The 25,252-nt window shown below is 36.2% G+C and overlaps 1 long non-coding RNA gene across 1 annotated transcript in view; it reads right to left on the minus strand.

Moving 5' to 3' along the window:
- The window catches only part of LOC122231017, a 205,897-nt gene extending 181,960 nt beyond the window's left edge, over positions 1–23,937 (minus strand). Inside the window, exons 1-2 of the long non-coding RNA XR_006208125.1 lie at positions 23,784–23,937; positions 9,901–9,980 (exon numbers count right to left, since the gene is read on the minus strand). This is a non-coding gene — a long non-coding RNA (uncharacterized LOC122231017). The remainder of the gene's footprint in view (positions 1–9,900; positions 9,981–23,783) is intronic.
- Positions 23,938–25,252: the final 1,315 nt, after the last annotated feature.

Raw genomic sequence — 25,252 nt, forward strand, 5'->3', positions numbered from 1 at the left:
TTTTTTAATATGAAATGTATTGTCAAATTGGGTTCCATACAACATCCAGTGCTCATCCCAGCAGGTGCTCTCCTCAACGCCCATCAACCACTTTCCTCTCCCTCCCACCCCCCATCAACCCTCAGTTTATTCTCAGTTCTTAAGAGTCTCTTCTGGTTTGCCTCCCTCCCTCTGTAACTTTTTTTTTTCCTTTTTCCCTCCCCCCATGGTCTTCTGTTAAGTTTCTCAGGATCCACCTAAGAGTGAAAACATATGGTATCTGTCTTTTTCTGTATGACTTATTTCACTTAGCATAACACTCTCCAGTTCCATCCACGTTGCTACAAAAGGCCATATTTCATTCTTTCTCATTGCCAAGTAGTATTCCATTGTATATATAAACCACAACTTCCTTATCCATTCGTCAGTTGATGGACATTTAGGCTCTTTCCATAATTTGGCTATTGCTGAAAGTGTTGTTATAAACATTGGGGTACAAGTGCCCCTATGCATCAGCACTCCTGTATCCCTTGGGTAAATTCCTAGCAGTGCTATTGCTGGGTCATAGGGTAGATCTATTTTTAATTTTTTGTTCTCTCAGATTTTTCATATCTTTGTTCTTTTGTCCCAATTTTCTTTAGCGCTCTCAACTTCCTCTCCTATAATATCATTGAAAAATTTACCAGTAGAACTTCTAAATTTTTACTTCTAAGAGCTTGTTTTTTATTTTCTAAATTTTTGTGTTTTATAGTATCTTATTTCTATTTTGTGAATGACTATTGTACTTTATCTCTGTGAGGATATACATCCTGATTTCTCTGAATCTTTCCTTTCCCTGTGTTTCCTGAAAAGTTATTTTTGCTTTGTGTGTTTTGTTACTTTGTTTTATTCTGTTTTTCATGATGGGGAGTCTTTCTTAAGTTTTGAATAGGATGACTAATGATGGGCTATCATTTTAGAAGTAAAAATGAATCATCAAGGAGTATGCCTGGTAGGGATTTGTATACTGGTCAAACTCACTGCAGGGTAAGAGTATGAAGATTGAATTGCTTCACTGAGGGGCTTTCAAATATCTGTCTTTATAGACTTTTTACTCTTAGACTAGCAAGTTTCCCACAGAGGAGCATTTCAGTCTCTTTCTTGAGGTCTTATGTTTAATTGCCAGTATTGTGGAAACTTAGTAGGAGAAAAGAACTAGGTCACATTGTTTTATGTTAAAGGATGATTACTCCTTCAAACATAAATCCAATCTTCTACAAGGATGGGGGAGGAGTTATTTAATTGATTTGAGGGCATGCAATGTATGTGAATGTCTAGCCTTTCTTTTTATAGAATATTATCTATGCTTGACCCTGAAACTAAAGAACACCTAATAAAAGAATAAGCTCAGCCAACATCAGACCCAAGACAAATATAGCCACTAGAGCTATGGGCCTTACTGCTCCCAGGATCTCCTGCCAGCCCTTTACCTCTGGGACTCCATGATCTCTTTCCCTGAAGATGCAGGCCTTGTCTCTACAAATCTGAAGATATCTGATAGAATTTTCTATTCTTTAAATTTTTTAAATGTTTATTTATTTTTGAGAGAGAGAGAGACAGAATGTGAGCAGGGGAGGGGCAGAGAGAAAGGGAGACACAGAATCCACAACAAGCTCCAGTCTCAGAGCTGTCAGCACAGAGCCCGACGAGGGCCTCAAACTCATGAATCCTGAGATCATGACCTGAGCCAGTCAGATGCTCAACAGACTGAGCCACCCAGACACCCCATCTGATAGCACTTTCTTAGCAAAACGAAACTTTGAAAATTCATCTCCTTTCTGTCTTAGAACTAGCAAAACCCCATGAATAATGCCTCAGAAGGGATTCTGGTAAGAGTTTTGTTTCTCTTGGGTGTGATGACACTACTACATTTAAAAACAAAACAAAGTCTTGTGATACAACATTCTTTCTGAACAACAACAAGAACAACAAAAAAAGTTCCTTGGAGTTCTGGAATTCTGCGACTACTAATTGTTTTGGTTGTGAATGGCTGCTTGTAATGCAAGGACCTACCTTCCAGCTTCCTCTGCTCAACTAAATCGGGTACCATTTGCTCATCTATTTTCCATACTCCATACTCCACTATTATCCCTACTACAGTTTCTTCATCATTGTGAGTTACATTTTTATTAAGTTAGTATAATTTTGAGGAGATTTAGAAGGAGCAGAGTTGACTTCTACTTTTAGTCAAGATGGATTAATAGAGACTTGATTTTTTCCCACCTGAAACACCGAAAAAAAAAAAAAAAGAAAAAGAAAAAAAGAAAAGGAAAGGAAAAAGAAAAGAAAAGGAAAGGAAATACATTAAACAGTGGTTTTTAAGACACAGGACATAAAGAAATAAAGAACAGTAATAGCTGAGAGATAGTTAAAAAAAAAAAAAAAAAAAAGCAAGGTGAGCCTTACATTTGAGAGAGCTTCCAAGTTGTGGCATATGGAAAAAAGGGACACAGTTTCAGTTAGCAAAACATGAGTTGAGGAATACCGGGAAACCAAAGTCGCTAGAGTACAGAGAGGAAAGAGTTGCACAGAGAGAGAACTCTGGAGATCCAGAGAAGACTCTTCCAATTTCACCTGAGTACTGATCACATATACATGTGAGAAAACTATCTAATGTTGGGAAAAGAACCATCTGAAAAGATGAGAGGAACAGTGCTTTCCAGTCACACGGGACTACGAAAAATGCCTGTTTTGACCAACTAGATTGGAAAATCTCATAACTCACAGGACATTGGTTGGAGCACCCAAAAGGGTGTGACATGAGTGGTAACAATTGATCCTAAAAAATGAGCAGTGCTATGGTACTACCTAATAAATCTTAAAAGCAAAACCTAAAAGGATCAGATTGTTTCCAAGTAACTTAACTGCATCCCAGGGAAAAGTTAAAGAACTTTACAATAATATAAAAATATCAAGGATGTGCCAAGCTAAAATTCATAATATCAAACAATCAATAAAATGTTACCAGGCATGCAAAGAGGTGGGAAAATACGACCTAAATGAGGAAAAAGATCAACCCATCAAAACCAACTCAAAACCGACACAGGTGTTAGAATTAGCAGACACTGACATTGAAAATATGTATTCCATATGTTTGAAAGTTAAGTTCAGATATGCAATGTATATTTTTAAATAAGCATGAAAAAGAGAGGGTGAGAGAGCCAAACAGAACTTCTAGAATTGAAAACTATAACGTGTAAGATGCAAATTACATTAGGTGGAATTAATGGCAGATTAGACATTATGGAAGAAGATTAGTAAATTGGAATTAATGCACAATGGACTTGAAGATAGCAATATTCAAAATTAAACAGAGAGAAGAGATATCTTTTTAAAAATGGAATAGTCAATAAGCTGTTTGACAACTTCGAGAGATTTGAAATGTATAATTAGAACTCCTAAAGAATATTACAGAAGAATAGAAAAAATATATAGAAATAATGACCCCAAATGTTTCAAATTTGATGAAAACTATAAACCCAAAAGCCCAAGTACACACACAGACACACACACCCAAAAAAACAAAGAAAATTCCACTGTGGAACATTATCATCAAATTGCTCAAGATCAGTGATAAATAGAACATCTTTAAGGCCAGGGGGATAGGGGAAATACACTATAAACAGGACAAAGATAAAGATGTTAGCAGATTTTTTGTTAGAAACAGTTTAAGTAAAAGACAGATGTTAGCATATTTGAAGTATTTTTTTTAAGAAAAGAAAAGGCAATCTACGATTCTATATCCAGGGAAAATTTCTTTCTAAAATGAAGGCATATAGAAGCTGAAAGGATTGTTCACCAGGAGTCCCAACATGACAGGAAATGTAAAATAAAGTTCTTACAGAGTAAAATGATACCAAATGGAAATATATAACTGCATAACAAAGAAGAGCACAGGATATGGTAACAGCTTAGTTTATTTTGTAGCAATTACACCTCAAATAAGCTAATTTTTAAATTACAGTGAGATATTGCTATATCAATTGCAATGGCTAACAAAAAAATATTAGACTATCTCAAAGACTAGAAAAGATGTAGAGCAACTAGAAACCTCCTTCACTGCTGGCTGGAGTCACCACTGGTGCAGCCACTTTGGAAAAAAAGTTTGGAAGTTTCTTTTGAAGCTAACCATGTACTTAAAATGTGTCCCAGCAGCCACACTTTTAAGTATTTACCTAAAGGAAATGTAAACTTATGTCAACTCCAAAAACCTGTATACAAAAATGTCTTAACAGTTTTACTTATAATCGTCAAAAACTAGAAACAACCCAATGTCTTTCAACTTGTAAATGGATAAACTGAAAAACTTCTCCACAGAAAAAGGAAAAAAAAATACTGATATACTAAACAACATGGATGAATCACAAATGCATTATGCAAGACTGAAGAGGCCATACTGAGAAGGTTGCAAATTGTATGACTCCATTGACTTTGGAAAAGGCGATGGTATAAAAATAGAAAACAGATCAGTGGTTGGAGGGAGAGACTGACTCCAAAATTCAGCACGAGGTCATTTTGGGAAGTGATGGACCTGTTCTGTATCCTGATTGTGGTAAAGTTTACATACTTGTATTCTTTCTCAAAACTCAAAGAAGTATACTCCAACTATACTATATGTTTCAATTATACTATATGTACATTTTAAGCAAAACTGAAATGCAATTAAAAATATGTTTAGCCAGAAATAAATATTGTGTGGTCCTATCAGACAATTTTCCTAATGTATACTATCACATGAAGAGTGATTAGATCATGTAATTGAATGTATACTATCAATTCCTAATTTCTGTGTATAACATCTAATGGAATGAAATAGAAATGAGGAACCAAGATAGGCTAGGATTAGTTGTAGCAGGTAGATGTTATGCCCTTAGCTTATAGATATAAAAACTGCATCTTATTTACTCAGAACAGACAGCTTGTCTGTGGAATAAATACTCAGAGTTTAAATTCAGTTCCACAGTACCATATCATCTCCTAAGTCAGCTAATTTATACCGGCATGTCTTACATAGTGGTTAGGAGACTAAACTTTGAAGCCAGACTGCCTGGTTCTGAATTCCAACTTGACTACTTGTGAGTTCAGGGTACCTTTACCTCACTGTATCTCATTGCTCTCATCTATAAAATGGGGATGATAATTGTTTCTCCCTCATAGGCTTATTTGAGAATCAAATGAGCTTAATACTTATAAGCACTTAGAAGAGTTCCTGGCATAAAATAAGTGTTCAATATATCTCAATTATTTATTTTATGGCCACTAATTTTAGCAAATAATTTTCAGAAAGGCACATGTTCTGACTTTTATTGTTTGAGGCCAAGGCAGAGTTATAACTATATCCAAGACGCATCACTCTGTAGATTTGTATGAAAGTGAATTTACTCACTGCACCAGTAAAAGATGGTTGCAAGTAAGTTGCATTTACACTGTAAAAAAATGTGAGTTTCGGTCTCAGTATACTTTTTATACGGATGAGGAAATGATATTGATTGTGTAAAGAGAGGTGCTGTCTATTCGATTCACAAATTCTCTTTGTTAAATTGATTTTCGTCATTTTGGTCATTCTTTAAAACCCAAACTACATTTACAAACTACGTTTCTCTTTTACTTCTTTTTGTTGTTGTTTCCCAGACAGTAAATGAGCCAAACTAAAGTTTCCAATGGCAACATTTGCTCCTTTATCACAGAACCAGGATCTTAGGGCTAGCAGTAAAAGCTTTATAAGCTGACTAATAGAGGGGAGAAGAGAAATCCAAAGGGTTAGAATAGGAGCATTCTGCCTTCATTTCACACCATGACTCTAAAGGAAGAATGGAACCACAAGAATTCCCCGTTAAACTAGGGGTCAAACAGTTATGCCAATCACATTCATTGTGTTCCGCAAAGCTAGGTTTTGTCCGTGTTCACAAGTGTAGATTTCCCTTATGCTAATCAGCCCATACGATCTAACTGGCCGATTTTCTATTCCTGACAATTACATTGTGATCAGTAGCATCTGTGTTACAGAGAACTGAAACCAATCCAGTACAAGCCAAATATCAGGAAACTTCTATTATTATATTTACTGAATTTAATCTTCTTCATGCTATTGATGACATTATTATTGTTGTTCTAGTTCATGTTATGGTTGTTTTGGAGAGCTCAACTATAAAACTACTGGAAGATGTTTCAGGTGGGAAGTAATAACGTGATAATCAGGCTGTCACCAAGCTGGTTTATCCTGCCGGACACTGCAGTCTTGTATTGCCCTTCTAAGTGATATGCATCATTTAAAAACTGTTCAGAATTCAGTAGAACTAATTAGTTAGAACACACAGCCCAGAAATATGAGTAAACATTTTACGTAGTTGAGTAGGTAAGCAAGTCATGGTATTGCTAGGAAAATTGATTCTCAAAGCTGAAAGTGATCTTGCTGAAAAGGCCTGCAAAGAATACATAAATATAGGGACTTCATGTAACCTAATAGTTCTACAAAGTAAACTGAGTGTTAAACTTTGTGTTTTCTTTTCTTGAAGAACAAGTGAGATGTGCAATAGAAATCGTGCCTTCACCCTGATATTAAATGATTAGTAGCAGTTTGAGTTAATTTTCCCTGTTTTATTACTAACTCTCCAGCAGGGAAAAAACAAAACACACACACACACACACACACACACACACACACACACACACACAATCCTGACAATTTACAAAACTTAGTGGCATTTTAATGATTTTTATCAGGGTGGAACTGAGGATTAAAAGTTTTCATAAGTGGCATATGAATTTCTTATAAAGTCTTATGTTCATCCTCTCCTTCTTGACAAGAGAAAAATTTAAAGTAAACAAAAAATTTTAAAAGAGTGAATTACTAATTTCTCATGAACCTCTGGGGGAGGAGGGAGGATAATTCATTCCCTTGCCTGTCCTCAATTCTCCTCCATTTTAAAATGGAGTTTCATTTGTCCAGGAGTTTCATATAGCAAACAATTTCTGCCTTTGAGGAAAAAGGACATTGTCACTGGTGTGCGGAAATGCAGCTTCAATAGGTCCATGCTCACAAGAGAAGCTCAAATGACTGTGGTTAGTCTCGACTGGGGTCAGCACAACATCTGCTTTCCCATGTAATCATGCATCTAATTTCCTTGCCTTTGAGGATCATAGTAAATGGAATTTGAAAAAAAAAAAGTGGGTGGAATAATTTGACATTAGTTTTATTTGGATTGAATCCAAATAAATAGGAAGTGTGAAATAGTTGGAGCTTTTCAAGTAATTGATAAGATGTGATGACTCTCAAAGATACAGAATTCATACATAAGAAAAAAGTAAATTGTATATCAACACAAATCCACATTTTTGGCCAAACTCGTTTCAGTCCCAATTTTCCAAGAATAAAAAGTAAAATAATCTAGTGCCAGATCGCCAGTGATGAAAAAGTCAGGATATCTAAATATAGGTATTCAAAATTTGACAGAAGATTTGACAGTTGAGCATGTGGAAAGGCAAATAGCAAAAATTTCGTATTCAAATATGCAGATGTTTAAGTAAGGAAGTGATTTTTGCAAAATAGTAGCACTTAACCTGGAAATGAGTACTCTGTATAATACTGTCATGTGTGAATCACAACTCTTAGACACAGATAGTATAGAAAATCAGAACAAGGGTTTGTCAAACTGGACTTCTATAAGTTCTGGAGCCCATGGCATGCTCTCAGAGGTTTGTTAGCTTGTAACATTTATTTCTAAAGTAGTTTGTATTAATTTTAGAATAAAAGTTAAGAATAACAAATACTTAATGAGAATGGAGTGTGAAAGACATTTTCTAAGTGACTAACACATATTAACTCTTCTAACAGTCACATAAGTCTATGAGTTAGCTATTATTTTTATCTTCATTCTATGGATAAGGAGACTGAAGTGCAAAAAAGAGTAAATATATCAGGCCACAAGTTATTTGCAAATAAAGCTGGAACATTATAAAAATGATTATATGTGTATTCTGGGTTTTCTGGTTCAACAAGCACTTAATATTCTAATACTGCAATACAATTATAATGTCCAAGTTGCCACTTTGGTTTGCACTAATTTTGATGCCACACCCTTCCACCTGGATTGGCTCATAGAAATGAGAAAGAACGGAGGGAGACTTAATACATGATGCTTTAGTAAACTATGTTTCTGTGCTAAATAAATGTCACATCACTATAGAACATTCTGCGCAAGATTTCATAGTAGTTCAAAAAAGAGATAGTAGTGAGAAATTGTGTCATCACCAAATAACAGTCTTGGCATGTCAAATATAAAATAGCCTGAGTATACAGTTATTACCACAGTCGCTCTGTTAGTAATAATTTAGTTTCAACACAATGTCACCAACCATAATATAATATGAAGTTAGAGTTTACTGGGTTTGGAGTTTGCTTTATTTAATGTATAAATTTGTTTGGTTCTTAGGGTTATAAGTAAAAGATACATATCCATTTGTATCTGTATATACTAAAGTAACTATATTAAAAATAATTTAAGGGGCGCCTGGGTGGCGCAGTCGGTTAAGTGTCCGACTTCAGCCAGGTCACGATCTCGCAGTCCGTGAGTTCGAGCCCCGCGTCAGGCTCTGGGCTGATGGCTCGGAGCCTGGAGCCTGTTTCCGATTCTGTGTCTCCCTCTCTCTCTGCCCCTCCCCCGTTCATGCTCTGTCTCTCTCTGTCCCAAAAATAAATAAAAAACGTTGAAAAAAAAATTTAAAAATAATTTAAAATGATAATGGGGTCTGATCAAATTGCTTGTGCTTTAAAACATTATTCACATTTGTGAAATATTGACCTAAACTGCCCTATTTGATATTAATATTTTTCTTTTTCTTTTTTTAGAGAGTGCGTGTGTGCAAGAGGGGAGAGGGGCAGAGGTGGGGGCAGCGAGAGAGACAGAGGGACACAGAGGGAGAGAGAGGGAAAGAGAGAATCTTAAGCAGGCTCCATGCTCAGCACAGAGCCTGTTGTGAGGCTCAATTCCATGACCCTGGGATCATGACCTGAGCCAAAATCAAGAGTTGGATACTCAACTGACTAAACCACCAGGTGCCCCTGATATTAATATTTTTCTAATAACCATATATTTAATATCATTCTCTGGTTCTTTCATATATATATATGGGCTTGGGATTTCTGTTTTATATATATATACATATATATATCTGTATATATATGTATATATATATATGAAAGAACAAGGGAATGATATTAATTATATGGTTATATATATATGTGTGTATATATATATATATATATATATATATACATATATATATAAAGTAGCCAGGTATAATGGAAAGATTTTGGGAGAATGATTATGGAGTAAGACAAACAACTTTATTACTCAATCCTCCACTTGCTAGCTCTGTGACTTCAGGCATGTTACCTAAACTTCATGTCTTTATATCTTCATTTTTGTTAGAGGCCTAATGATATCTTACAAGGTTGTTTATGAATTATATAATGTATCTGACAGTAAAACATGTCTTAAAATAGTACCCCTCAAAGAGTCTTAATATTTTCCTTCTTTAATTAACTTCTTTTTATCTGGATATTCACCTTTTTGGAAGCAGAAACAACAGCTTTCACTTCGGATTCATTCAAAAAACCTAGCACAGAAGGAATTTCTTGTCAATAAGGTTAACTACCTTCCATTCCACGGATTTAAAAACCTACCCTGTATACATTGTTTTTTAAGGTCCCTCATCAATTCAAGGATGGTAATCAAATCCTGGAAGTCTCTGGGTATATTAGTTAGAGACTAATATTATTAGTCTTATTAGATTCTCTGGAGAAACAGAACCATATTGTGTGTGTGTGTGTGTGTGTGTGTGTGTGTGTGTGTGTGTGTAGAAAATAAAGAACTGACTCACATGATTATGCAGGCTGACAAGTCCCAAGATCTGCATTCAAAATCTGGAGACTCAGGATAGCAGATGGTGAGTCTTAAGGCCTAAGAACCAGAAGAGCACATGTTAGCATTTGGTTCAAATTCTAGCCAGCTCAAGACCTGGAAAGAGTCAATGTTTCAGTTCAAGTCTGAAGACATAAAAACACCAATATCTCAGCCCACGTTAGTCAGGCAGAAGGTGTTTCCTTTTACTTTGCAAAAGGGTTGGGCTTTCTGTTTTATTCAGGCCTTCAACTGTATGGATGAAGCCCACTCACCTTTAGAGAGCAATTTGTTTACTCAGATTACGAATTCAAACATTGATCTCATCGCAAACATCCTCACAGACACAACCAGAATCATGTGTGGCCAAATATCTGGGTACTTCTTGGTCCAGTAAAGTTGATCCATAAGAGTTACCTATTACAGTGGACCATCAGTCTTGAGGCATGTTGCCAATCATCATACTAAAGTCATCTGGCTGGATCCAGAGAAAAAGTATCTTTCTATTCATCAAAAAAGTTAAATTCACTTCAGGCTATAACCTTCCCACTTCTCAATAGAATCCCATGAGGTCTGGGAGGCCTGTCAACCAGTCAAGTATCAAGGTGAATCCTTTCACAATCTTGTAGCCATCTGTGTCTATCATATCCAATATCCGTTTTTCTTTACTCTTGACCAAAAATGTAAGACCCTCTTTTTTTCCATCTGTCTCTTCCCATCCCTCCATTCTCCTATTTCTATCTACCTCACCAACTTTCTACTGAATTCACTACGACCACTCATCCATATTTACCTGGTCTCCTCCTACTTCATTGGTCATACATTTATTAGGTTCAGCTTCTTTGTCCAAATCATGAATCAGGGTCGGTACCAACTTGGCTTTCTTCTTATCACATAATTTCTACACAGTTTCTCTGATTAATCTCCTTCACTCTCATGGCTTTTTTTGTGGCCAATATCCTAAAGTTTCTTAAACTTGTATATCTAGCCCAGACTTTTCTTCTGTGATTCCCAAGGGTATATACAACCTTTAAATGATTATCTCCAGTTCACTACCTTGTGATAGTCTGACACTTCACCACCAAACTGAACTACTTCTCTCCTTTGCCTGACCAACAAAGATGCCATTTCTCTTATTTTCTAGCTGCAGCAAAATAGAACTACACAGCTTTTTTATTTTAAAATTAAAGGAATTTATGCAAAAATTTTACTAATTTCATGGAATTTCCCCCATGGCAAACGAGCACAGTGAGAGAAGCAAATCTTTCCCTGAATGATGGGCAATTGCTAAGTGATGCCTTGGCTGCCCTCAGTGCTGTTGTTTCATCATTATCTCTTCTTGTCTCTTTCTTCTGTGCTTTATCAGCTCAGAAACAAGGCAGGAAACATGGCACTAAAGAGAAATTCTGGAGGATATGCCCCAGGACCACATTAGCCACGATTTCAATAAGTAATCAATCAATTGTTGAAATGTAGTTGACAGTATTACCCAACAGTTTAAATTTCAATATTTAAGGTCAAAGATTGGCAAACTCTAAAATCAATGCTGTATCTGTACCTGTATAAATGCCAATGACTTACAAAACCAAAGCCAAAATTGTAGATTATAAAAAAAATTATATGGTATCAGGACATATTTAGTAACACCATAAAATCCAGACATGTTTAGAAAAGTCATTTCTTTTACTATTTGCTTTGCTTCTTTATTAGAATGTGCTAACTTCTACCCAATGAGTTGCCATCTGACAATCTGTTTTCTCAAATTATGGTGATGGATACCTGCATTCGATTCATCTGGGGTATGTGGTAGATGGTTCAGATTAGCTTACATACTACACACTAGAAGTGAGAGCAACTTTCCCAAGTCTCCCTTTCCTCTGGCTTCCATGTAGGAACTATCTTCTACCCATGAGAGTTTGTAAAGAGCCAACACATGAAGTAAAGGCCCTGTTTTTTCTACTTTCCCTATTTGTGCTACATGTAGGATTATGGATTTTCCTAGTTGCAGCTGTAGGAGATCCTTCTGCCTCTTTCACAGTGTTTTAGTGCGAACAGGGAAGGTGTGTGCCATCCATTCTGCTGTCATGTACTATGGCAGAGACTGCCTAATTCCCTTACATCCTGATCAAGGTAGGCAATGACGTTTCCTTTATGACCCAGTTCAGTGGTCATTTTGGAAGTCAAAACGGAAGTCAAACCTGGAATCTGGTATGCAAACCCTCCCAATATTTTGTAAACATCTGATTGCCTCCTTTCTATCTCTGTCTTCTGAAACTACTTGTTTTTTTTTTTATCTGCAACCTAATGGACACAGAAGTTTTGTTTTGTTTTGTTTTGTTTTGTTTTATTATTGTTACCCCAGGAATCTTCATTTGAAACTATCTTCCTAGGACATCAGGTACACCGTGAAATTTGACAACCTCTGTTAGGTCAAACATTTGGCGGGGGGGGGGGGGGGGGTAAAACTGTAAAAGGATCACCACTATGAACTAATAAGCCAGGCAATGAGCTTCAGTTTAAATTGACTCCTATTAAGCAGCCTCTTATTACCTGCATTGTCCAGAGCTCTCCTTCTGGTAAGTTCTTTATAAATAGATCACCATGTTGTATGTCCTGTTATTTCACTAATTTGGCTATGTCACAAACTCAGTGGCAGTCATTTATATAGACCAGTACATAATAGGACCTAACACAAGAGATCTTCCCAAGAGACAAACTTTATGTTGAACAGTCATGGTCTACAACAGTAACATTCTCTCCCCTAGGAAATTTGAATGTGAGACAAGAAGCAGACATTTGACTTGTATAGATGCAGAGAGCCCACAGAAAGAATGCTTTGGTATCTCTGAAGCCTCAGAAGTCATGACTTAAAAGATAAATCAGCCAATAACAACTGTACTGCAGTAATAAATCCAGAGGCAGAACACAGCTGAAACACAACGAACCAGAATATAAAGATAACGAGCAAAGAACACCAGTTATATGGTGAGAAAGCCCATTAATGCTAATTGCTATAGAGGTGCTGTGTTCTGCACTATGTTCTAGATCCTGAGACTTAGCTCGACAACATGGTAAAAAATTTCTAGATTTTTTTCAGTTTATTTATTTATTTTGAGAGGCAGGGAGAGAAAGAGAGAGAGAACTTGAGTAGGGGAGGGGCAGAGAGAGAGGGAGAGAGAGAGAATCCCTGAGATGAACTGAGATGAAATCCCTTATGACCTGAGATGAAATCAAGAGTCAGATGTTTAAACGACTGAGCCACCCAGGCGCCCCTCTAGGTTTTTGTTGTTGTTGTTGGTGGTGGTTGTTGTTGTTACGTAGTGGATGCTGTGGTATGCCAACCATGTCCCCTGCTTCAAGATTCATTCCTCCAGCTGCTGAACTTATCAACTGTTAACATTTCTTATCTGAGTACTTCTTCAATCTTGGTCTCAGCTAAATAGAGCCACCTCGTCTGAGGTCATGTCCCCTTCCTGGAAACAATCCACATCTAATGACTACTCCATGTAGGGGTGTAAGCCCCAGCCTTCACTGACTTTTTGTTGTACATCTCTGCAGAGTCATCCCATCTCTCATGGGACTGGCTGAGGCCCTTCTAATGGCAACAGTGAACCTCAACTTCTTCCTTTACCCATTCCTGTTGTCTTCACTCTCTCCCAGTTGTTGATCCAAAGAGCACATCCCAATAAATATCTGCATGCAAATTTCTATCCCAGAGTCTACTTCTTGGAGAACTCAACCATTGATAGATTTCTTCCCATGGAGTGTCCAACTGAAATAATCTAAGTAAGTATATCTCTGACTGTCCAAATTAAAAAAAAAACTCCAAAAAACTATGTTTAAACAAAAATTATTTTTAAGTCTTAACCACGTAAATATTTGAAGTATTTAAATTGCTGCAATCTGACTGACTTCCTCACAGTGTACTAGAATTATTTGCTGGAATGTCTTGAGTTTCTAGAATGATTACCCTAGAAAAATATTTCCTTCTCTTACAAATATGTTTATTGTTGTATCTAAGTTTCCCTCATTAACTTACCCATAAAATTGACTAAAATTAAGTAGGTCAGTCATAAGTTTCTATCTTATAATAAAGCTCCTATCTTATAATAAATTCCCAAGGAAACCAAGACTTTCAAAATTAAATACTTCTGTTTTACTAAATGTAACTAGGAATATGCTCATAAAAGACTTTATCGTACTTTACTTTCTTCATGTATAAAAAATTGATATTTCAGAATCTGTGAAAAAAGTTCTAACAGTTGTTGGTTCTTCTTCTGAACATAAAAATTGAGGAAAGCAAGCATGAAATAAGTATTCAACATAACAACTGAACATCAGTGAACATACTTTTAATAGATGTTTCCTAATATCGATCTAAGTTTGTTCAACAGCCAAGAAAATAATGTATCTGGTAGAGACTCATCTACAGATACAACTACTCATTGGACAAAATACAAATCAGAACAGCTAAAAAAATCAATTGGATGTGAATTAAGAATCTTTCAAAGTAAAATGTGAATTTAGGTTGCATATTATGCCAACAAATCTGGAATATTCTTTGTTGAGATTGCACGCTCTCCAAAGCCTTTAATGTATATCTTCTTAGGAAATACTATGGTTCTCTTTAGGAACCCACTGTTATAAGAAATTCAAGTAGAACATCTGCTGATATGTATGCAAGATTTAATTATAGAGACCAGGGATACACATACTCAAATCCATACTAGTACCTCTACCTGATTAGCCTTCAAATATGTACACAAACTTTCAAATATAGCTAGCTCTGATAAAGTTTAGCTCACTTAATCATAAACATAAACTGATTTCTTCACATGGCTGCATTAAAATGTCAGCGTTTGGATAGCCAAAAGCAATTAAAACAATTTGAGTATTTATACTGTGCCCAAAAGAGTGATACAAAAGTACCCCAAATCCACCTTCCCGGTATTTCCACTTCTCGATATTGCCCTTAAACTGCATCTGCTTTTTTTTTCTTCCCTCATTCTAAGCCACCAAAAACCCTCCCCATAACTCTACTGTATCATTCATTCTCTTATCCTTTTCCTTCTTACACTCTCTGGCCTAGTTCATTATGCATTTACCCTCCTCTCCCACTTTACACTCTGTCTTCCTCTTCCTCCTTTTCTTTGTATCTCCTCTTCCTCATCATTTCTTCATCTATATCTTTGTCTTCATCTTTTGTTTTTTCAACTTTACCAGTTACCTGGATTCTATAAAAAAATGGAGAATCCAGGAAGGAACACTTGTTTCTCCACAGAAATGCTGGTCAGTGAGAAGAGATTTCACATATTTCCTGTTAGTATCATTTCTTTCATCCTAGTCACATACAACCGCAAAGGAATTAAAAATCTGTCTGCATTCGAATTCAGAGACACTTAGTAAATAAAAATACTCAAAATTTCCTCAGCTCTGTCCTCAACTGTAAAATGGGAACATGATGACAGATTACGTAATTCACAAAAACATGTGATAAAATGAGATAGTATGTGTCAATAAGCCACAAAAAATATTAACCTAAAATATTACTTATCTGATGAAACTTTCACCAAAAATTATACTGGTGATGATCTGCCATTCTTCTTTTTCCGCTAAAAATACTACAGTATAGCTATAATAAAGGACACCTCCGTCTCACACTCAGTCCAAATAATTTAGGTAGATTTGAACCCTCTCTAACCTAAGGATGACCATGAGACGCAAGTTAATCACAGCAGCACTTCCACTTAGCCAATTTCAGGCATGAACAAATTAACAAATTTAAACCAAAAAAGTCCAGAACTATTTTGCTTTTTAAGTAACACTAACTATTCTAATAATTATTTTTAAAAATAGAAATTATTTCTTACCCAAACAAACAGGTAAGAAATGAGGAGGGTATTATATTTCATACACTCAGAAAAATGGGCTAATGCAAGCATTGTATCACTAACATGTTTTTCAATGTAGCTCTTAGGGCACCATTCATAAGTGGAAAAAGAATAGAAAGGATCATTATGAATGAGAGATTTCAATGGCCTAGACCTAGAAGTAGCATATGTATCTCCATCCACAGTCCACTGGCTAGAGTTCACTCTCATGTTCTTTCTTAGAAACTGTCGACCTAGAAAAACTTATCCATGACTACATTACACGATGGAAAGAAGAGAATGATTCTTTGGTGAAAAACAAATTTGCCATGATATTTACACTGTTGATGAAGAAAAGTTCTACTTCTCTACCTAAATTGAACCCAGGGACATGGAGAACTAAACTGCTAGAAGGAATTTTTGCATGGATCTTAGAAAAGGAGGAAAACAGAAGAAATCCTAATCATGTCATTGAGGCCCTGAATCAAAGTACAAAAGAGGCAAAAATAACCCTAAATGTGAAAAATACTTCTCTTTTTTGGTCTAAGAATGTTTGACCTAGGATTTCTGTCAAGAGTTAGTTAAGGGTCATGGCTATTTTAACCCAATGGTTAAAACCATTGACTGTTCAAATCCTAATCCTCTTGTCTTTGACATTTACTAGCTGTGTGAGTGTTGGGAAAATTGTTAATCATTTTGAGCCCCTCTTCCTTAAATTGGGTTATACGCATCAAATTCTCAGGAGAGTGCTCAACATTTAATGAGTAAGTGTGCAATAAATATTAGCTACATTTATTATTATAATAATTATTATTTCTATTCATTCTAAAGTACATGACTTAGCTTTTCTTATTTCTTCTATAGTCTTTAGAGGGACATAAAATACACTGTTAGGAATTCAGAAGGGAAAGAAACTGACAAAGTCTATACTTATATCTTTTTATTCTTCCCAGTACCATATACCCTCCAGTTACCTTTTTACCTCTTTTTGTTTTATGCCTCCTGTATCTATATCACTGTTGCTTATTAGCCCTGACACATACTACCTTCCACTGAGCCATCCCGACCAAGGGGCTCAGCCCTATATTCCTGCGCCCCTAAAGAATATTTCTGCGGATGCTTCACTAAAATGCACTGTTGCTCTCACTGGGTCTCACAACCATTTTAATACATAAAATAAAGGGTTATATTAGATGATGAAAAATGTTTTAGGACTAATTTAGTCCATAATTTAATAATATTTTAGCAAACATTTATTAATCAATTAATCAATTAATAAATTAATTAATCAATTATTAGAAATCACTCACAAGAGCTGGGATCTATGACATGACAAAAGAAGACAGAACTCACGGCCTTGAGGGACTCACGTTCAAAGAAAATAAGTCAAAGAATTAAAAAACATGATAAATCATTTTTAGATGTAATAATGGAAGCCAGAGGCTTGTGACAAACCCAAGAAGGGCTGTGGCCTTTGTTGGTTAAGTGAGTAGGAAGGATCTTCAAGAATTGCTTCCTGAGAAGTTGGCACCTGACTTGATTCATAACTAGGATTACAAGGAGAAAACAAGACAAAGAGCAGACAGGGAGGTGGTTTAGCCATACTGGACAGTATAAGTGAAGCCTTAGTGGAAAAAAATGATACACTTTGGGGAGAAAATTTCAAAGATTCTGACATATACAGTACCAGACAAGCAGGGTGGATATGAGAGATATGCAAGAGAGCAAAATTAAAGGCAGTATGGCTAAAACCTGTTCAGATGATTAAACACAGGAGCCATCAGGGGCAGAAAAAGAAAGAAAATCTGATAAAGAAGAAGGATAGGAAGGGACTGAATAACTGGAGGCTCACTTCATGACAGACCTCAAAGCGTAACTATTTAAATTTATCTTTCCTGAGAAATCTTAGCTTCTGGCCAAGATGGAATAATAGGAATTGGATTTACCCTTCAGCCCCAAATGACTAGATAACAGACAAAATATATGCAAGAAAGTTTTGAAGACACTGGCCATCTGGCAATAAGACAGTGATCTCTAAGAGACAGAAAATAAATAAGAGAATCCTTAAGATTGCTAAGGCTTACTACATGGAGAGAGATTGTAGTATGAGGCCCAAGGAGAAAAAACAGGCACAGCCTGTAGGACTTTGAGACTTAGAAGAGGGAGTTCAGAGTGTAGGGAGAACAAGGTGACCTGAGTTCATAGAACAGAGTACTAGCAAAGGAAGAGCTGCACAGAGAGAGAACTTAGAATACATATAGAGGAGTTCTTTTGAGTGTTCAGTAAAGTCTTGATCAACACCTATGTGAGAGGATACTATGGAAGGTTGGCAAAGAAACACCCACAAGAATAAGAGGGAATAGTATCTGAGACTCACCAGGTTGGGAATAGTGCCTATTACCAACAGTAAGGCTCGGAAACCTATAATTCAAGTGCTATTGGACAAGTACTCAAAGAGTCTTGCTTCAATAGTGGGAAATAATTAACCACTGAGTAAACACTATTCTGACCCCACCTAGTAAAACTTAAATCAGGATCTGAAAGAATCAAACTATTTCTAAGTGACTTAATAGCTTCTGTGCAAGAAAGATTTAACATACCAGGCCTGACTGCTATCCTTTGAAAGGTGTGCATACAAGGTTGGCATTGGCTGGTATCTGTGAATTTGGGTTTGGGGACAGTTCCCACCATTAACTGATAAGAGCAACTTGCTGTGCCTAAACTGACTGAACAAATAATATGATTTATACCGAACATCTTCTCTCTTTCTGGCACTCTGAAATCTGTGTACTTGACAAACTGGGGGTGTTTCCCTGATTGGCAATATTTCATACGTGTCACAACTCATTGCTGGGGGCCTTAAATGCATCCTGTGTGATTCCACTCTGGAAGGATTCTCAGAAGCTTGGGCCTTATTTCCCTCAGACTTTGTCCCATGTGCTTTTATTCTTTGCTGATTTTTTAAAATCCTTTCTTTATAGTAAATCAGTCTTGAAAGTATGACTCTGTGCTGAGACCATGTGTTTTCCTAGATAATCATTGAAACTTGGCCTGGTCTTACGGACCCCCAACACAGCACCTAAACAAAAAACTCAAGGATACCCATAAGACTTTAAAGTATACAAAATCTAATAGGGTAAAATCTAAAGTGACTGCCAGATAATAATAAACTACTAGGCAAACAATAAAGCAGAAAAACTTAAGATATAAGGAAGAAAGAAAAAATCAATTAAAAATCACCCAGAACGGATAGATGTTAGAATCAGAGGACAGGGAATTAAGACAATTAGTGTAAGTGTATTGCATACACTAAAATATAATAAATATATTAAGACATGGAATATATTTATAAAAGACAAAAATAAATATTCTGGAAAATGACACACAAATGTCTGAGATAAAATATCACTGGATAGAATTAAGAGAAGATTAGAAATTACAGAAGAAAAAACATGAGCAGTAGGACTTTAAACAGTCAAAATATATGAACCCTGGAGTGCGTGGAAGAAAGAGAAAAGGTTAAAGAGAAAAACATTATAAGAAATAATGCCTCCAAATTTTTCAAACCTAATGAAAACTATACACCAAAGGATCCAAGAATCTCAGCAAACTTCAAACATAAGAAATATGAAGAAAACTACACAAAGGTATATTATCAAATTTCACACAACATGTAATAAAGGAAAAACCTTAATAGCGTACAGAGGAAAAAGCTCCATTACAGAGGAATACATGTAAGAAATTCCACAGATTTCCTTTCAGAAACAATGTAAATGAGGAGACAATGGAGCAACAAAATCAAAGTACATTTAAAAAAACTATCAATCCAGAATTTTATGTTTATGTAAATTTTCCTCAAAAATTGAAAGCAATAAAGGCTTTTGAGAAATTAAAAGCTGAATGAATTCATCATCAAATTCTCACTAAAAGAAATGCTAAAGGAAGTTTTTTAGGTGGAGGAGAAATGATACCAGATAAGAAACATTTGCCAAAGGAATGAAGATAATAGCAAATGGTAATGATGTGAGAAAATATAAGACATTTTCTCATTACATTACTTTAAAATAAATTGACTGCTCTAACAAAAATAAGAACAATTCAGTATTGCGGTTTATAACATAAATAGTAATAAAATATACGGCAACAATGGCAAAAAGACCAATAAGTAAGGAGTGGAACAATACTTTTGTAATATTCTGATATTTTACATAAAATGTTATAATAACACTTTAAGTTAGATTTTAGTAAGTTAAGATGTATAGCATAAGCCATAAATAACCAATAAAAAAGAATTATAACCTAATATGTTAGGGAAAAGAGATAAAATTCTAAGACTACTAAATGAACAATGACAACAAAAAAGCATAAAAATCCACAATAACAAATGGACAAATGGAAAACAAGTAGCAGTTTTAGATTTAAACCTAATCACATCAAAAATCCCACTAAATGTAAATAAACAAAGTAATCCAATCAAAAGACATAGAATGATCACAGGATATTAAAAAAAAAAAAAAAAAAAAGCAAGGCCCACTACAGGTTGTTTGGAATATTTGTAAACTAAATTACACAATTATATGTAACCCATTGGTTAAAACGAAATCAAAAGGTAAATTAGAAAGAAATTTTAACTGAATCAAAATGAAACCACAAGATAAATCACTAAGACAATACATGGGGTCAATTTATATTCTCAAATCAGTGGCCTCAGCTTTCACCCTAAAAAATTAGAAAAAGGTTAGCTAAAAGTAAGCAGAAGAAATAAAAGTAAATACCAATTAGCAAATTTATTGACTTCATTATCACATCATTTCCTTTACTATAATGTTTAAATCTGATTTTCAAGTAACACATGTGAAACCTAAAACTTCCTTAAAACAGTGTATTAGAAAAAGCAAAAAACAAAAAACACACCTATAAAATTGCATATACTTGATTCCAGCAATTCCATTATTGGTCATTCATGCTATGGAAATGATCTTAATGGATTAAACTATTGTACAAAAATGTTTACTACCACAATATTTATAATAGCAAAACTTGGAAACTATCTGACTATCCATATAATGGGAGAACGATTAAATAATCTTTGTGTATCAACTCAATAGGATGTGATGCAGCCTTTACAAATCATGATTGGAAAGTCTGATAGTTGGAATTCTTATTAATAATCATAATTACAACTATTTTCCCCTTCCCTTCTCCCATGGACAGAGAGGGAGGGAGGCAAAGCACAAGAGACTCTTAAATACAGAGAACAAACTGAGAGTGGATGGGGGTGGGGGGAGAGGGGAAAATGGATGATGGGCATTGAGGAGGGCACTTGGTGGGATGAGCACTGGGTGTATGTAAGCCAATTTGACAATAAATTATATTAATTTTTTTAAATAATCATAATTAGAATTAGTTCAACATAGCACTAGAAAAAGAATGATCACAAAGACTTCGAATATCCTATCTTTTCCATCTAACCACCACAACTTTGCCCATGCACATGCCATAGCTTGCCATAAATGAAATAATGTACAAACACAACTGAATGTGAATATACAGATTCTGGTAAGCATTGAAAGTGAAAAGCCACATGGTGAGATTTAGGATTTTCTTCTGAATGTGTAAATTCCTATTGTTTTTTGGACAATAATTTCACTTTAAATGAAGAACAGTACTACACTTTTCCCAATTCATCAGGGGTTTAAGTGACTTGAATGATTACCCTTGAGCAGTCATCATGGCAGTACCTACACTATAGCAGAAAAATCTGAGAACTGTGGTATTTATCCATTGATGATTCAACATCCTGACCATCCCTTCTCAACCTTCCCAATAATCACTGTATAAAAATCATATAGATAATTGAAACAGATTTTTTCCCTTCAATAATCGTTTCAACTCTCAGCTCACTTTGCTGTTTAAAATCTGTTTCAGTAATATTCCTTCAACTTTAATTACATATGAACCACCTGGGGATCTTGTTAGAAGGCAGACTTTGGTTTGGTAGATTAGGATGGGGCCCGAGAGTCTTCATTTATAACGAGTTCCCAGGTGATGCCAATGCTGCTGGTCCAAAGACCATACCTGAGTGACAAATCACTTGGGACTTGAGTAATTTACTTATCTGGTGACTCTTGATCATTCATATACTCATATATGTGTGTAAACGGACACACAAATATTTTAATTGTTACGTCAGTTTTAACCATCACCATCAAGGAAGTTTTGGAAAGATACCTACTGCTTCTAAATTCTTTCTAAATGAAGGAAAGAAAGGTGGGGTGGGGGGAGAGAAAAAAGAGACAGACAATGAAAAAAAGAAGGAAGGAAAGAAGAGAGAAAAAGGGAGAGAGGGAAAGAGAAAAACTGTTGAGTTAGTTGATGCTTGAAGGAAGCTTAAGTTGAACAATGATAAAAACAAAATCTGGTTGTAAGTGCTTATAAAGCATCAATAAACTCCAGTAACTCTTGCTGATGGAAAAAAAAAATACATGTTCATTTCTCAAATTACGAAACTCTGAAAAGAAATAAAGGAGAAAGTAAATCCTTGTAATACAATCAAGAAGACATAACATTTGCATATACATGTATATATTATGTTAAATAAATGTCTTTTAATATGAAAAGATACAAATTAACACTGTATATCATTGGTTATTTTTGTAGAATTGCAATCAACATACCATATTTGTATCTTTGCCTTTTACTTTTATAACAGCATATATGTTCCCTGATGTCCAAGACTGTGCCTTTGATGTTTTATATTATTCTAACAGTACCAATTAACATTGTTAAGCATTTATTGTATTCTAGAAATTACACTAAGAACTTTACAGATATTATTACAGATATTATATCATTAATATCCTTATAACAAGAATAAGTAAAAACTACTGTTAATTGATTACAAATACAAATCGTATTTCAGGAGTCTGAAAATTAAGTTTTAAGTAGGGGGTTTTCATTTCTGGTAACATCAGTTTGATACACTGAATGAAACCCAAAAATTCTGGATTAAATATTTAAAAAACATGGAGGTGCCATTCCGAGGCCAGAAAAAGAGAAGTGCAACAGAAATGTAGGCACAAGCAAAAGGACTTTAGCTTAAGCCATCTGTAAATCCATGGCGATGGAGCTTCAGTTTAAATGGTCATGATTATGGGGCACAGAAAATAAAGTCAGACTGGAGAATTTCACATGAAGCTAGGACTCAAAATGGCTATACCCGGCTATACTTTTTTTTTTTTCCCCAGTCACATTCACCAATTTATTTATTCACATTCTCTACTCCCAGCAAAGGGGCAGAGAACTGAAATAATCATACAGCTCAGTTCAACGTTCATTATTCTTTTTGGTTTTTGTTTGTTATTTGTGGGGGGGGGGGGTTGCAAGGTTATTTTTTTTAATTCTAGTTAGTTAATATATAGTGTAATATTGGTTTCAAGAGTAGAATTTAGTGATTCATCACTTACATATAACAGCATTTGTATTTATATATATATTTATATATTAGGGGTATTATTGAAGAGATAATGGCTTGGAATTTTCTAAATTAAAGAAACACACCTCCTCAACTATTTCATATGCTGGTTAGTTCCCAAACATAATAAAAATAAGTCCATACTTATACACATTGTATTCACGCTGCAAAGCATCGGAGACAGGTTAAAGGTATTAAAAGCATCCAGAGAGATAGACAAAAATGTCTACCAAAAAAAAAAAAAGTTTAAACTACCTTTCCATGATAGAAGTCAGTGGAACCTACAAATTGCTAATACAAAATTACTAGACAAAACTATTCTTCCCCCCAACCCCAAGAAGACTGTCAAATAAAGATATTTTAAAGCTACCAAAAAGTAAATGTTGATTCTCCCAGTCAAGAATTGCCTGGTGAAATCTGGAACTGGTTTTGCCCCGGAAAGTGGGTTAGGAGAGACAGAACAAGAAGCCGGCCTCCCCAGATCGGTCGGCAGCGGTTTTAACAAGCAAGTGAACTTACTTTAGGAGGCTTATCTCGCCCAGCAGCAAGATGAGTAGATCTCTGAACCTGCCGGCCAACATCCTAAAAGTTTATCTGGAGGCCTAAAGGTTTCCTCCAGCATGGCACCCTCCGGGTCACAACACTCTGGTCTCTCAAGGCTGCGTCGCGGAGAATCGCCCCCCTCGTATAACGGTGGGCGGAGCATGCTCTCCAAAGGCAGGGAACGAACGAGGAGCTTGCGCTTGCCTGGAACCGGGCGGGTCAACTGGAGGTTGTGCTCTCTCTGGGTGACCTCCTCCAACACTCCAGCCAAGGCGACCGACTGGCGGTTACAATCTTACACACCCCGATATGCCCTGAGCAGTCAGTAAGGGGCTTTATTAGCACGGAGGTGGCTCATTGGGTGCTATCTGCCTGCATTGGAGGCGGCTGCAACCGCCGTAATAGAAATACATGCCAGAGAAAACACAGATTGAGACAATGAGTAACAACTTTTTTCCCACTAAGAACCCTAGGATCTGCATCACTGATTTAGTAGGTTTCCTACCTAGGCTTGGGGTTGGGGCATTCAGGGCATTTACTTGTGTCCTCTGCAATTTAGTAAAGATGATACATTCGACTCATCGGGTGTGAACACACCTCATTCTGTTTGGATAACAGCACAGGTTACTTCTTGCGACGCCTGGTCATTATTAACGAGGGCTGATGTATTTTGGAGGACAGCTGTTTTCATCACAGACATTTCGGGGTTTAGTAAGGACAGGCTCTGTTGGCTGTCATTTATGTTTTGCTGGGTGAATTTTGGGTGCTATAATATCCCCTAGGCCAATAGAGGGAAAAGAGATCGTGGCCAAATTAGTGTATCAGTGGGAAACAGAGTGTAGCATCCTGATCTTGAAGAGAGGGAGGCTGGCAGCTTTAGGGATTTGACCTGGGTGTGCACAGCATAAATGTAGGCCAGGGCAGGCAGTGCTGTCAGGCCTGAGGAGACGGACTACGGGTGGGATACGCCAGACCAGGACCCCCGTCTTCTCCCGTCTTTCAATGGTGCGTGTTTCATTTCAGTTCTAGTGTATTTCAACAGGCCTGGCTTGCGGCAGGACAACAGGATCCCAGGGGAGATTAAGTAGTTCCCCCTCACCCAGGGGTTTGAAGTAACTCACCCATCCCCAGGGGACATTCCACCACAAATTCTGGTAGACAATTCTTCCCAGGCATGATGAGACTTGGTATTCTCAGCAGCACAGTACCTTGGTCCATGTTACCATGGGGTCATGGCTGTTTCCTATGACTTCCAGACCTTTACATGTTGGGTGCCTCAGCAGGGTTCCCCAATCTCTCCTATGGGGTAACAAGTCCTACTGGTTGATCATTCAAATTGAGAACATAAGACCCCAAGAATTAGACAGCAGTAACTGACAGACAAGATGGGTTCCCTCATGTCAAGGGTGAGAAACTAAAATTTTGATCAGATCAAATGAGCTTGA

The sequence above is a fragment of the Panthera tigris genome, chromosome A1 (assembly GCF_018350195.1).
Source record: "Panthera tigris isolate Pti1 chromosome A1, P.tigris_Pti1_mat1.1, whole genome shotgun sequence".
Taxonomy (NCBI): Eukaryota; Metazoa; Chordata; class Mammalia; order Carnivora; family Felidae; genus Panthera; species Panthera tigris.